Consider the following 12,673-nt stretch of genomic DNA (forward strand, 5'->3'; position numbering starts at 1 on the left):
TAGTCTGCTTCCCATTTCTGAGACAGTGAGGTTTAATTTCTCGTCTATTGAACCTTCAATCAATAACTTGACAGGCATTTGATTTTGAAACTTCTGTTAAAAAAAGTAAAAAAAGCATTTGAAGAAATACTGGAGGGTGAAGTTAAACAGTGCGAGTCTGTAAAAATATTCAAGATCGTGGAGAATTTATCTGCTGTAATGTAGTCATTTTTTAAATTGAGTACTTGAAAATCAACAGGTTCTGTTATAATTGCAAAGGCACATTTTAATTTTTTTTCTGCCGTATGTGTAATTGACTACTTATGTGAAATTGATTGGTAACAAGTTTCAAATTTTAGATTGATTTTATTGTATGCAAGAAATCATCCAGGTGTGGGTATTCTTTTTCTCTGCAGCTATGCAGTACATACGATAGAATATTAAATACACATAAGTTCCTCAAACAATCATACTACAAAATAAATAGGAAAATCCCTGATAATATGTAGCGCAATATTATTTCAAAGGTACCTGCTCTCCAGACTGCGTTTTCATTAGGACAAACATTCTAAATTTAACAACTTCCAAATAAACGTCAAATCTTCGGGATGTATTATGAACATCTGTGATGGCATAGCACAGAGCTGAACGCATGATTTATGCATTTTCACTGTCTTAAGTGCAAACATTTAACTCAGTATTTATTTGTTAGTACACCTAGCTGCGTATTTGTAGTACATGTATTAATGAGGAGAAATTATAATTTAAAAGTATGTAATTTTGAAAGTGGAATCATGCAAAATAGGCGCCCTGTTAGCACACACCTTCATGTTACAGCCCCTGGGAACTCATTGCTATTATGACACTAGTTAGTACAATTTCTTATGTTTTTCTTATATTATCCTTTTGCAGATATGCTTTTTCTTTTTACTGCTTAGTAACTATCCGATTTTATATTTCCTGCATATTATAACATCCCTCAAGTGTCTGATTCTTGATCTTTTTTACATATGGAGATATTTCTGCAGCCATTACATCTTTTGATGGGTAAACCAGGGACATGTATAAAACTATTTACGTTGTGCAAAATTAAAAAAGATAATACATTTCCCCCAAATTTAGCATTGCCAATTAGTGTATACTTGGGTACATTTAGCAATGTAACATGTGTGTGCATGTACAATCATGGTAAATGATTTTTGTAGGAAGTTGTATTCATACTCAGTCAGAGTGGCCTCAAGAGTGGGTAACAAATCTTGCAGGGGCCGCTCTGCAAAGTGCATGGAGGGGCACCCCACACCCATTCATGAGCTACCAGGCCAGCCCATGCACAGTGGCGGAGGCTGCCTCCTGGAGCTCGGGGGTCCCCTGCACCGCGGGGACTGTGGGAGCCATTGATACGCCACTGGGCCTCAGTGCTGAAATTAATTATGGTTCATTTCTCACAAAGACAAATCCTGTGCCAAATAGTTAAAAACAGGTTTTTGGGAGGAATCCTCATCTTCACTTTAGTAGCGTGGCAGAAACATAGAGGGTTTCGTGAGAAAAAGTGCCTGTGAAATATGACCAGCTGTGTAAAACGCTACATGACAGGAATTATATTCTAAAAACAATTTAGGTAGAAGCCATTTTAATGATTACAGTGACAAAAAGAATGAAGCCAATAGGAAGAGGGCATCAGGAGACGTTCAGAAAATACAATTTACAATGGAGATTGGGCTGAATTTACGAATGATCTATACTTTGACTTCTCATTCATCCTTCACCCATCCTGGACACACTGTTGAACTTAGTGCCAGATGTACAAAGCATTTTACCGGATGCGTCTGACAAAATGCATTTTGTCATGTACCAGAGGCAAAATATGATTCAGTAACCTGTTACCAAATCGCATTTTGCTTTTGTGATTCAGTATTAGGAAGAGGTGTGTTTAGGGCATCCCTTCCTAATACTGAATAGCACTGGTATGTATGAATGTTTTGTGACCAGACTGCGGTAAAAATATTCATAATTCACTGACTCCATAGAGGAGGCAGTAACCCATTTGCAAGGACCCCATCCCCTTTGTGAATGTGAGGGTAAGCATTGTTATAGAGCAGTTAGTGATCTCACGGACCACTGCTTATCTACTCTTAAAAAATTAAAGGACAACTTTTCTTTTTTTTTTGTAATGCAGCCATTTTCCTGAAAGGAAAACGGGATGCATTACAAAAAAAATATTGTTTTATTTAAAAAGCAATACAGACATGGTGGTCTGCTGACCCCAGCAGGCCACTATCCCTGTGATTTTAGCCATTCCCAATGGGTCGCAAATTGCGACCTGCCTCGTGAATATTGATGAGGCAGATCCATTTTCGACCCATTGGGTATTGCAAACAGTGTCTGAGACACTGTTTTACATAGCTGTTTGTAAATTCCTAACTGCTGGTTGCAAAAATGTGCAATTAGGAAATTGCAAACTGACTTTTTTGTACATCTGGGCCTTGGCTTTCTATCCTTGAACAGCACGAATAGAGCACTATGGATTATAATGTGTGGTCTAGTGTGGTGTCATTCTACATAAATGTATCTTAATAATGAAAACACGTTACATAGCAACATACATTAGAATACTAAGTTTTCTAGCTGTACTGGGCTGCCTGGGTTTTGAGATCATTGACCTAGGAGTATTCCTGGCTATACCCTGTCATCCACCCAGCTTTTATACAGCATTGCAGCAAAGACCACATTGGAAAACACAAGAAACAAACTGGTTCGACTCACTTACATGATTGTGAAGATTTGCGACTCCACATCGGTAGAGACCCAGAGGACCCGATCCTCATGCACCCCGGGCAGACCCATTATTTCAGCCCTCATGCTGCAGGCCATCACCCTTCCTGACTACCTCTTCCCTTTTCTGGAACGTGATGCACATCTGCAGCCTGCCTGAGAGGTTTCTAAACACTGAAGCATCATCGAAGTAGCCACAGCATAGGCGGTGCAAGCCCTCCCAGGACCATAGCTCAGCTGTCGACCTGGCACCTAATGAACAACCCATGTAAAGGGGCTTTATGACTGTCGACCTGAAGTACCGCTTAGCTGGTGAAGGACTGGGTCACACATGCAGTCTTGTGGTGAATGCCTGAGGCACTTCCTCCGGAGCTGACTGGATTATACCTAGATAGAGAATGGTGCATACATCTAGCTCTCTGTAGGGAACCATTGAGCCTCTCAGAGGCTGACTGGGGATGGGGGGGCTGGCCCGTACCTCAAGCATTTCCTCCGGAGCTGACTAGGACATTCCGGTGGGATTGGTGCTCGCCATCTGCTTGGGGACAGCTGGGGCTTACTTTCTGGCCTACTGTGCGCAATAAACTCCTTGGGTCTCACCCTCACGGACACCCGCAGCGCCACGCGCTGATCGCTCTCGGGGTTGGGAGACGTCCAATGGAGCACAGGTGTCCGCCTGTATATTTTCTTTGACTGCTGGGCTGAAGCAGAGCCCGCCTCTGATTCAGGAGTCCTCCCACTTGCACCCGATTAGGCATTGCATGAAATGTTGAAAGACTAAGCTGTGATGTCACAGGGTGTTTGTGTTCAGTGGAGGTCTTGGTTAACCCTCCATTTTAGGATAGGAGACTCCTTCTCCCTCACAAAAGGCCCTATCCATCTGTAAAATTGAGACCGTATCAATGGATTAGCATCAGAAGGTAGGACTGCAGTCACTCTAACTCATGAACAGGAAAGAAGGACTTAGAGGCATAACAACAAGAAAGTGTCTCTAATGGAGCAGACATCTTGTAATACCTATTATCCATTATATTAAGATGCCATTTTTTAGCCCTAATAAGACAGCCAATGTAAGAGCACACATGATCTTGCCATGATAGAAGTGGTTCACAGGAGCTCAACTTTCACACCAAATGAGTCTTAATGGTCTGAGATACAGTTTCACCCATACAGTTCACCTCCCTGATGACATTTCATTAATATCTGCATCTTTCTATGCATTAGACATTTATTTTTACTCCGATTTGCTCACATAAGGCTAATTTTAACATTTTGCTCAATTTAGACCATTAATCCATTTCACCATTAACCATCACCGTAAGGACCAAATCACTTATCAGTGCTCAACTCACACTCTGTGTAAAACTAATGTAAGTCTTAGGCCACAAAGGGTATAGAAAGCAGAGAAAGAATAAACTCCATAATATGCTTCCCCCTAGTAACTAAAGAATTGACCACTTAGTATTGTTTTAGATAATGATCCCCAACTCACTTTATACACCCCCCCAAGCCTTATGTAGCAATTTCCCTTTTTGCATAGTTATTATTTGCAAAAATGTAAACGTACCGTATCTGTTCATGACGTCCCAGATGCATTTCCTGAGGACCTGTGCTCTTTATTCTCACTCCCGAGTACACACACCATACCAGTAAGTAAGTACATGATTATGCATATGATGCGGAGGATATTCTGCAGTGGAACCATCTTTACCACAAAACCGAGTGGACTCTGCTTGTTCACAAGGAAAACAATAGATCACAATATCGACAGGGATAAATTGGGTCCAAATTGACCCCATTCATTTAGTGGTTCTGAATCTGGTCTTCCAGACATGGAGACCCACCCCACCAAAACTCCTGACATTATTCTGGAACAGGTTGTCTTCAAGGTGTTCAGACTTATTTATGCTTCTATTCTATCTAAAAATGCATCCAAAACTCTAAAGAACAGATTTCTCAGTTCTCACTCAGAAACGCTAATTTCAGGCCTCCATTTCTGCACAAAAAAATGAGCTATAACCAGTGACCCAATTTTCTAGATGAAAAGATGACAACATTGGAGGAAATCCCTACTCTCTCAGCTTTAGGTCTCAGCACTGAGGAATATTCCACAAGGGCTCATCTTGCACAGAGCTGTTGCACCATCACTGTATACAATAACAGGATCATCCACATAAAATCCTCAGACCACAACCTAGAAACTTTTGATAAAACCTTCTCTATCATAAAAAACATTATAACCAGTAATGACAAGGCCCCTGCCCAAGGCTCTTCTGTCCCTTTAGATGTCCCACAAGAAAACCCAATATTGTCCCCTCTAGATTAAGCCTTTACTACTGCAATATGGGATAGACAACAAAGAGACATGCCTACAAAAACAAACATTTCACCATGACTATCCTCCTATCTGATGAACACACATCTACCGATTATTCAAATGTGTCCAAAGCATTACATGTGGCCTAAACATTTGCCCCTGCGATGCCTGAAATCCCCATTATGAAGAATAGCTTACACCAAAAGACTCACGTGACCCTACCTAAAAAGCTCAACTGCTCTACACCTCAACGCCTCATGGTCCAATCTATCTACAACCCAACCTCTACTCTGCACGTTCTTACAGGCGAAATACAGGCTAACATTACAGGCATGATCACCCCCATCTCCTGACGTATTGGCCCATAATTCGCCCACCTGCTCTCACACATCTTTAGAAGTCAGACTTAGCATCATGGCGAAGGACCTACAATTACTTAAGGCAGATCTGAAAAGCCTTATAAGCATCACCTCAGATTTGACCACCAGAGAGAACAAAACAACACATGACACCCCACAGACAACAGGATCTCAACTGTCTTGGCATCACCTCATCTGAAATGGTGAAAACTTCCATACCCCAATGCCCATTCACAGCCCTTCAGACTGAAGGTTCCACTTACAGAGAGGGAAATTCACTCCCTCCTTCTCTTATATATAAATCCGATTTACCACCTACAAACTGAATCGGTGTGGCCCAAATCCAAACAGTCCCTACAAACCCACACAGAGATTCAAGGGCCATTCCAAGAGCCATTAACACATCTAACCTTAAATAAATACCCACCAATCAGCCATTTGCTTCTGACACCTACCCACAACAAATGAATGATGCTCAATTGCAGATCTGTAGTGAAACATGCCGCACAGAACTCATCCTTAATCACAAGCTAGACATACTAATCCAGAAGGAAACATTGCTAAATGATGCCTCATCATCTACAGTTGACCTACTAGTGCCAACTAATCACAACATCATTCGATTAGATAGACCAAGCACATCTGGCAGATGTATCACCTGCATACACAGAAACATTATCACTGTGAACCAGTCACATAAAATGGACATAACCTCTTGTGAATACCTATGCATTGAACAACAACAATCCATGGTGTAGACTGCATACAATCTATCACCCAACAGTTGACAATATCACATTCATAGAACAAATGATGGATATCATTTCAACCATTGTAGGTCAACATGGCACTCACATCTTCCTCAGAGATTTCAACCTACATTGGAATGACCCTAATGACCCAGCAGTCAACAGCCTTAAAACATTCTTAGCTGACCTCAAGCTGACTTAATTTTGTGACAGTCCTGCAAATAACTTGGGTGCAACCTCCGACCTTAATATTGCCAAGAGTAATATCATCCAACTGGAATCTACCATCCCTTGTGACTCGACAGATCTTCAGGGCATCACCTTCCTCATCTCAGAAACAGTGAAGACTAGAGAGGGTAAACCAAAGACACCCAAATAATGGAAAAGGAGTATGCAAAGTATTATCCTGAACGATCTGACATCCCTCAACAATATCATACAGATATGGATATGACAGATGTTCATGACCTCACAAACCATTACAGCAACTCCATACTGAGCATTTTAGAATCAATAGCAACCATGCAGCTAAAAAGATTGTCCACCAAGGACTCCAAACCTTGGTTCAATGGAAACCTTAATACAGAAAGACGAAAGCTTGGAGTAGCTGAACGAGCGTGGAGATTCTCACCATTCCTCGATAACCTTAAACTCTTGAGATCATGAAGGAGCATCTACAACAAAAGAATTAGATTCTTAAAACCAAATTTATTTAGAAGACAATTGAACAATGCTAGATATCATCCAGAAAATCTGTTCAAACTGGTCAAGCTATAATCTAATAAGCAACCTAACACATACCTCACTGGTTCTAATCCTGAACTGAATTGTGAGGACTTTGACTCCTTCTTCATGGAAAAGACAAGAAAGATTGAAAATGACTTGTGGTCAGCTGCAGAGCACCTTCCTCACAACAGGTAGCACAGCTCAGCCCCCTCCCTAAGACAATGCTTCATGGAGCATATTCAAAATCTTTGATGAAAGTGTCATCCTCAAAATCCTAACAACACTAAAACATTGAAATCACTTTAACAACCCCTTACCAACAAATGTCTTTAATGAGATCAAAATGACCTTACGCCCTCTCTGGACGATAAATAGTTAAGGCTTTTCTACTTCAGGGTTTGATCCCTGTTTGCCTTATAGTGGTGCAGGTGACCCCCATTTTTAAAACAACGATGGCAGACCTCTCAGATCTAAATAATTTCCGTCCAATCTGTATGATTTTGACACGAGCAGAGCTCCTTGAAAAATGTGTACATGTTCAACTATGCAATCACATTGATCAATTCAGTCTCTTAGATCAATTCCAATCCATCTTATACCATGGCATGAATCGCTGCTCACACACATAGTTGACGATGCACTAAAAATGTTGGATAAGAATGAATCCTGTTCTCTTATACGCCTTGACCTCTTATCAGCCTTCAATATTGTCAAAAATGGCAGCCTCCTTGACCTATAGAATGTAGGATGGGACTTTTAGGGACTATTCTTAACTGACTGGTATGCCTCTTTTCTTCAGAACAGAACTCAAATAATCAAGGTCAACATGTCCCTATCCAACCCCAAATAGGTCACATTAGGGGTTCATCAGGGGTCTTCTCTCTCACCCAGTCTTTTTAACTTATTCATGGAACCTCTAACTGAATTGTTGAATTCATTGATCATCCACTATCACATGGATGCAGATGACACACAACTATACTTTAAAGTCTCTGAAGATATTCAATCACTAAACTCAACTCTACATAAAACTAAAATAGCTAGTTGACTGGCAACTGCCTCAAAGTAAATGCTCTCAAAACAGAATTATTCTTAATTGACCCACCCGAATATTCAATGGATTTTGCAAAATGGATCTAACAGCGCTGAATTGCGTACCTCACAATATTGACTCAACAAGATCTCTGGGAATAACACAGGACAAGAATCTGAACATGCAGAAGCACATCCGATCTTTGCCACCAAAGGAGTCAACTTCCACATGAACATCTTTTGAAAAATCAAACCTTTACTACCCCTGGATGACAAAAGTCCAAAGTGTCACAGGAAAACAGCAGAGATGTATTCCTACAATGAATCTTTCAGTTTATTCCATACAGAAGTACATTTCTTTACCAAACTTTTGACAGGACTGTATGCACCCCAATTTTGGGACATTTACAGATGAAAAAACATTCCTTGGAAGACAGTAACATGAATCAGTTCTTGTCAGCAAACATGAAAACAGCCGACACATGTTTAGTCAGATCCAGTGACTTCCTCAAGGCTGTAAAAACAGTAATTTATATCAACCCTTAATTTTAATATGTTTCATGAAAGCACAAGACCAATGGGTTTTAAGATGCAAAAAGAAGGCCCAAGAGAACGGGAAGCGGAAAGATAGAATAATTTGCTTTAAAAATGAAAAACAAAATTTTCCACTGTGATTGTGAAGTATTGCACTTTACAAGCAAGAGAAAGCAAGATTCTCAACAAGAGGCACAGAAACACAGAATGTGATAGTGCAACCAGGATGGGAGTGAATGGTATCATCCGATTCGTAAAGAAGTTTCAAAAAGTGGACACTTGTTAATAAATATTATATCTCAAAACTAACCTCTGAAAGAGAGATTATCTATAGTTGCGTTGTTCGCAGACCTTAGTTCGCCATTGATTATACATGAAGGATATATCGCTTTAGTGTCTCAGTATGCTCTAAGAACTATAGTAGGAATAAGAAGATATTAGCAGGCTCCCAGAATAAAATGACTGGATGTGTTGGCTCGCTACGGTGTACACTTAATTTAGGTTTTGCCTAAGAAGGATCACTAGTTAGCAGGAAACGACCAAGCTGCAAATTTGTGGGCAAATCCTGATGGACTTCTATAGGCCCCTAATAGACAACAAGAGAGGATGGAATCAGACCGTTATTGTGTTATGTGATTATGTTTATTCCACGATATGCATCACCGACCCGCATAGACTTTTCTTAGCTCCAATGACTTACATCTTGAGAGGCGAAAAAGCACATAAAACCAAAATAAATTGTGTTTCCAGTATACCTGACTAGTAGGGAAGGCTGATATATGACCCTGCAAGAGTCCAAAAATTCAGTTGCTTAGTATTCATAGTTTTGGAATGACATTTAGTGATCTAGTGTCTGAGCGTATTAGATCACCATAATGTACACTTACTTTGAAATCTGCTCATGAAGATTTGCTAATTTACTGATGCTAATCGAGGCTATGCTAGGCCCCTACAAAAATTCAAAGGAACATAAACTGAATGTCCATAGAATAACACAATGAGCTGTTATATACTCATTGTAAATGCTGGCAATATACAGGTCTGCTAATGATATTCGTATTGCAAAATAATTACAACGTAACCCCTCGGCACAAATACGGTAGAAGGAGTTATTATGGTAACAAAAACACACACTGCACCCCTATACAGATCCAGGGTGTGCTGGTGTCCAGATTCCTACTAACTCGTCATTTGCATGGTGACACCCTCCCTGATCCAGAATGCTAATAAGTATAGATTCTTAAACCATATTTTTTCGGTAAAGAACATGAGGTATGTCGGAAAAGGACTATGTATATATACATGAGTCTGAAGTCTACAAGATTCCCTTGCACTCACCTCTTTAGAAACGAGCCATCCACAGTCGTGGGCTCCAATACTGTCATTTTGCATAGAGTGACATCGAAATGCATGCACTCTTTTGAATGCGAGGCGGACCCGGAAACCGGAAATGAGTAAATCAGAGATAGAAAGAGTCCCCAGTTGAGGTTATACTCAGTGTAATACTCCGTGTATTCCTAGCAGCTATATTGGAAACGAGTAGGTGTAAAGTGTAAAGTGTAAATAGTCGTCCTGGATTCTCGAATGGGATCACAGTACATCCTGCGTTCTCCTGTAGTCATTAGGAGAAAGTGATGATCACGAAGAAATTACTGAAAATATTTAAACAATTAGGGGGACACACAATAATGTGATCTCCCATAAAGTTATAATACACTCCCATCTCCCGCCAGCATCGTCAGGTGTACAGACCATTTAAATATCTTCCGTGTAATATCAGGTACAAAAGCCAGAAACATAAGATCAAAGGTGTCATCTAAAGTACTGTATAACGTGATAGAGGAGAAATAACCTCCACAGGTTGACTTTAGTATCTGAACCAGTAATGAAAAAAATACACCTGGTGTGACAAATAGAATACAAGCAGAGACATTGAGAAACCTGATGGAAACATCCAAACATAAATTGGACTGTTTTCCTAGCAATATTACAAGTAAGTGCCCAAGTATCCAGAGATATTTAGTAGCAATCCTACAAGCATACAAAACAGTGGAGCCACTCTTCAGAGTTGTTAAACATAGAACTTCATATAAAGTAAGACATGTTAACGGCACATATAGAGTCATATATCTAAATATACATTAATTTTCTTCCACCAGACAGAAAGACATGTAGCTCTTTATCAAAGTTGAGACCGAGCTCCACTGCCCGTAGTTCAAGAATCCATGGCGTCTCAGTTCTTTTTAGTGTAAGTAGTCTGTCTCTCCCTCTGGGGTTACTTTGTATGTGTGTTCTGCCATGAAACCTGATCCCACTCATGTTATCCGGAGTATGTTTATTGTTAAAATGGACCACAAAGGGATAGCTGGAATTGTTGTTGCAAACTGTGGAGAAGTGTGGCTCAGGGGTTAGAGGCAGCAGACCCGGAAGCTGAGATCGGTCCTGGACCAGGGTTCAATTCCCTGCCTCGGCGGGGTCTTGGGCTAAAAATTCCACGGACTCGATAATTCTCGCCCCGGTGCCTCCTCGACTCACGGGTTCACACTCTGCGACTCTGGGCAATAGCTTGCTTAATCTCCACAACGGCCCCTCGCGGCGGGATGCCTGACTTTCACCTTGTGGATACCCTGCTATCTCACAGGGGAATACCAGGAAGGGTTCCCTAAGCAAGCGCCGGGAAACCCACTGCGGGTAGCTGTGCGCTATATAAGCTCAACTACATTTACATTTACAAACTGCTCTTATGTGCTCTTGTATTCGTTCCTTAAGAGGGAGTAGAGTGCTCTCATGTAGATAAGCCCACAACAACATATGATGCAATAGACTACATAGCTTGTATTGCAGTTCATAAATAGTCATATTATTATTATTATTAGTTCTTATATAGCGCTCGATTACCCGTAGGCATCTCGGCGCTTGCCTTGGGAACCCGTCCTGGCTTCCCCCAAGGTGAAAGCCAGGCATCCCGCCGCAGGGGGGCCGTAGTGGAGATTAAGCAGGCTAATGCCCAGAGCTGCAGAGTGTGAACCCATGATTCGAGTAGGCACCGAAACGAGAATTATCGAGTCCGTGGATATTTGGGCACCCTGCCGCGTCGGGAATTGAACCCTGGTCCCGGGTCTGACCTCTGCTTCAGGATCTGCCTCCTCTAACCAGTGAGCCACACTTCTCCTATGTCATATCTTACTGAAGTGTTGTACTGAAATACAGTAAGTTTGTTGACTGCAAATTGGCAAACGTTACATTGTGGCATTTATATAAACCATGTGGTTTCATTGGTAACACTTGGCCCCTTTCCAAATGGGGGGTAGATAACTAGGGCATAGTCACTCCCTCAAAGTGGTACCTCTTCTGTGTGACACTGTTGGTTTAGTATATATGAATTTCTCCACTGATTTATCTAGTTTCAGTAAATGCCAATTTTTGTGAAAGATCTTAAAGATTTGATGACTATATGTATTGTAAATAGTCACCACTGCTAATTGTATTCTTGGTGCTTAGAAGGGAATGTCTCTGTTTCTTTTGAATCTTCACTTTAGCACATTCCAGTACCCCTTGTGAGTAACCTCTGTTTGCAAAACACTCTTCCGATGTATGCAATTCCAGGAGGAAGACAGAGTCCTCGCTACAATTCCTTCGAATCCTAGTCATTTCCCCCAATGGGATAGAATTTATTGGTGTCCTAGGATGAGCACTATCGGCATGCAACATAGAATTGCATGCTGTTGTTTTTCTGAATAGGTCTCTCTGTGCCAGCGAGTCAGCTAGGGCTTGTAAGCCCTTTTCCAATGGTATGCATGTATAGTGATCGAACATCCAAGGGGACAAAGGAAAACTCATTATCCCACTTTACATCTTCCAATTTGTTTAGATCACATGCATCTCTTTAGGTATGAGGGAAGATTGTGAACTAGTGGCAGCAAAAAAATCTATGTTCTCTGATATGTGCTCTGTGGGAGAGGCAATAACGGAGACAATATGTCTGCCTTGTGGAAAAGTGATAGGTTTGTGAATATTTGGTAGGATGTATAGGCACGGGCCCTAGATGTTGAGTTGTATAGATACTTGAAATCAATGTCCGTGATGTGGCCTTGTTCTCTCCACATGTTTAATCTGGTGTGTATAAGTTTAGTGATATCTTTCAAGGGATTGAGGTTCAGTTTAATGTAAGCCTGTCCATCCGTCAGTTTATCTCTCGATCTCTT

This window comes from Lissotriton helveticus, chromosome 4_1, assembly GCF_964261635.1.
Source record: "Lissotriton helveticus chromosome 4_1, aLisHel1.1, whole genome shotgun sequence".
Lineage (NCBI taxonomy): Eukaryota > Metazoa > Chordata > Amphibia > Caudata > Salamandridae > Lissotriton > Lissotriton helveticus.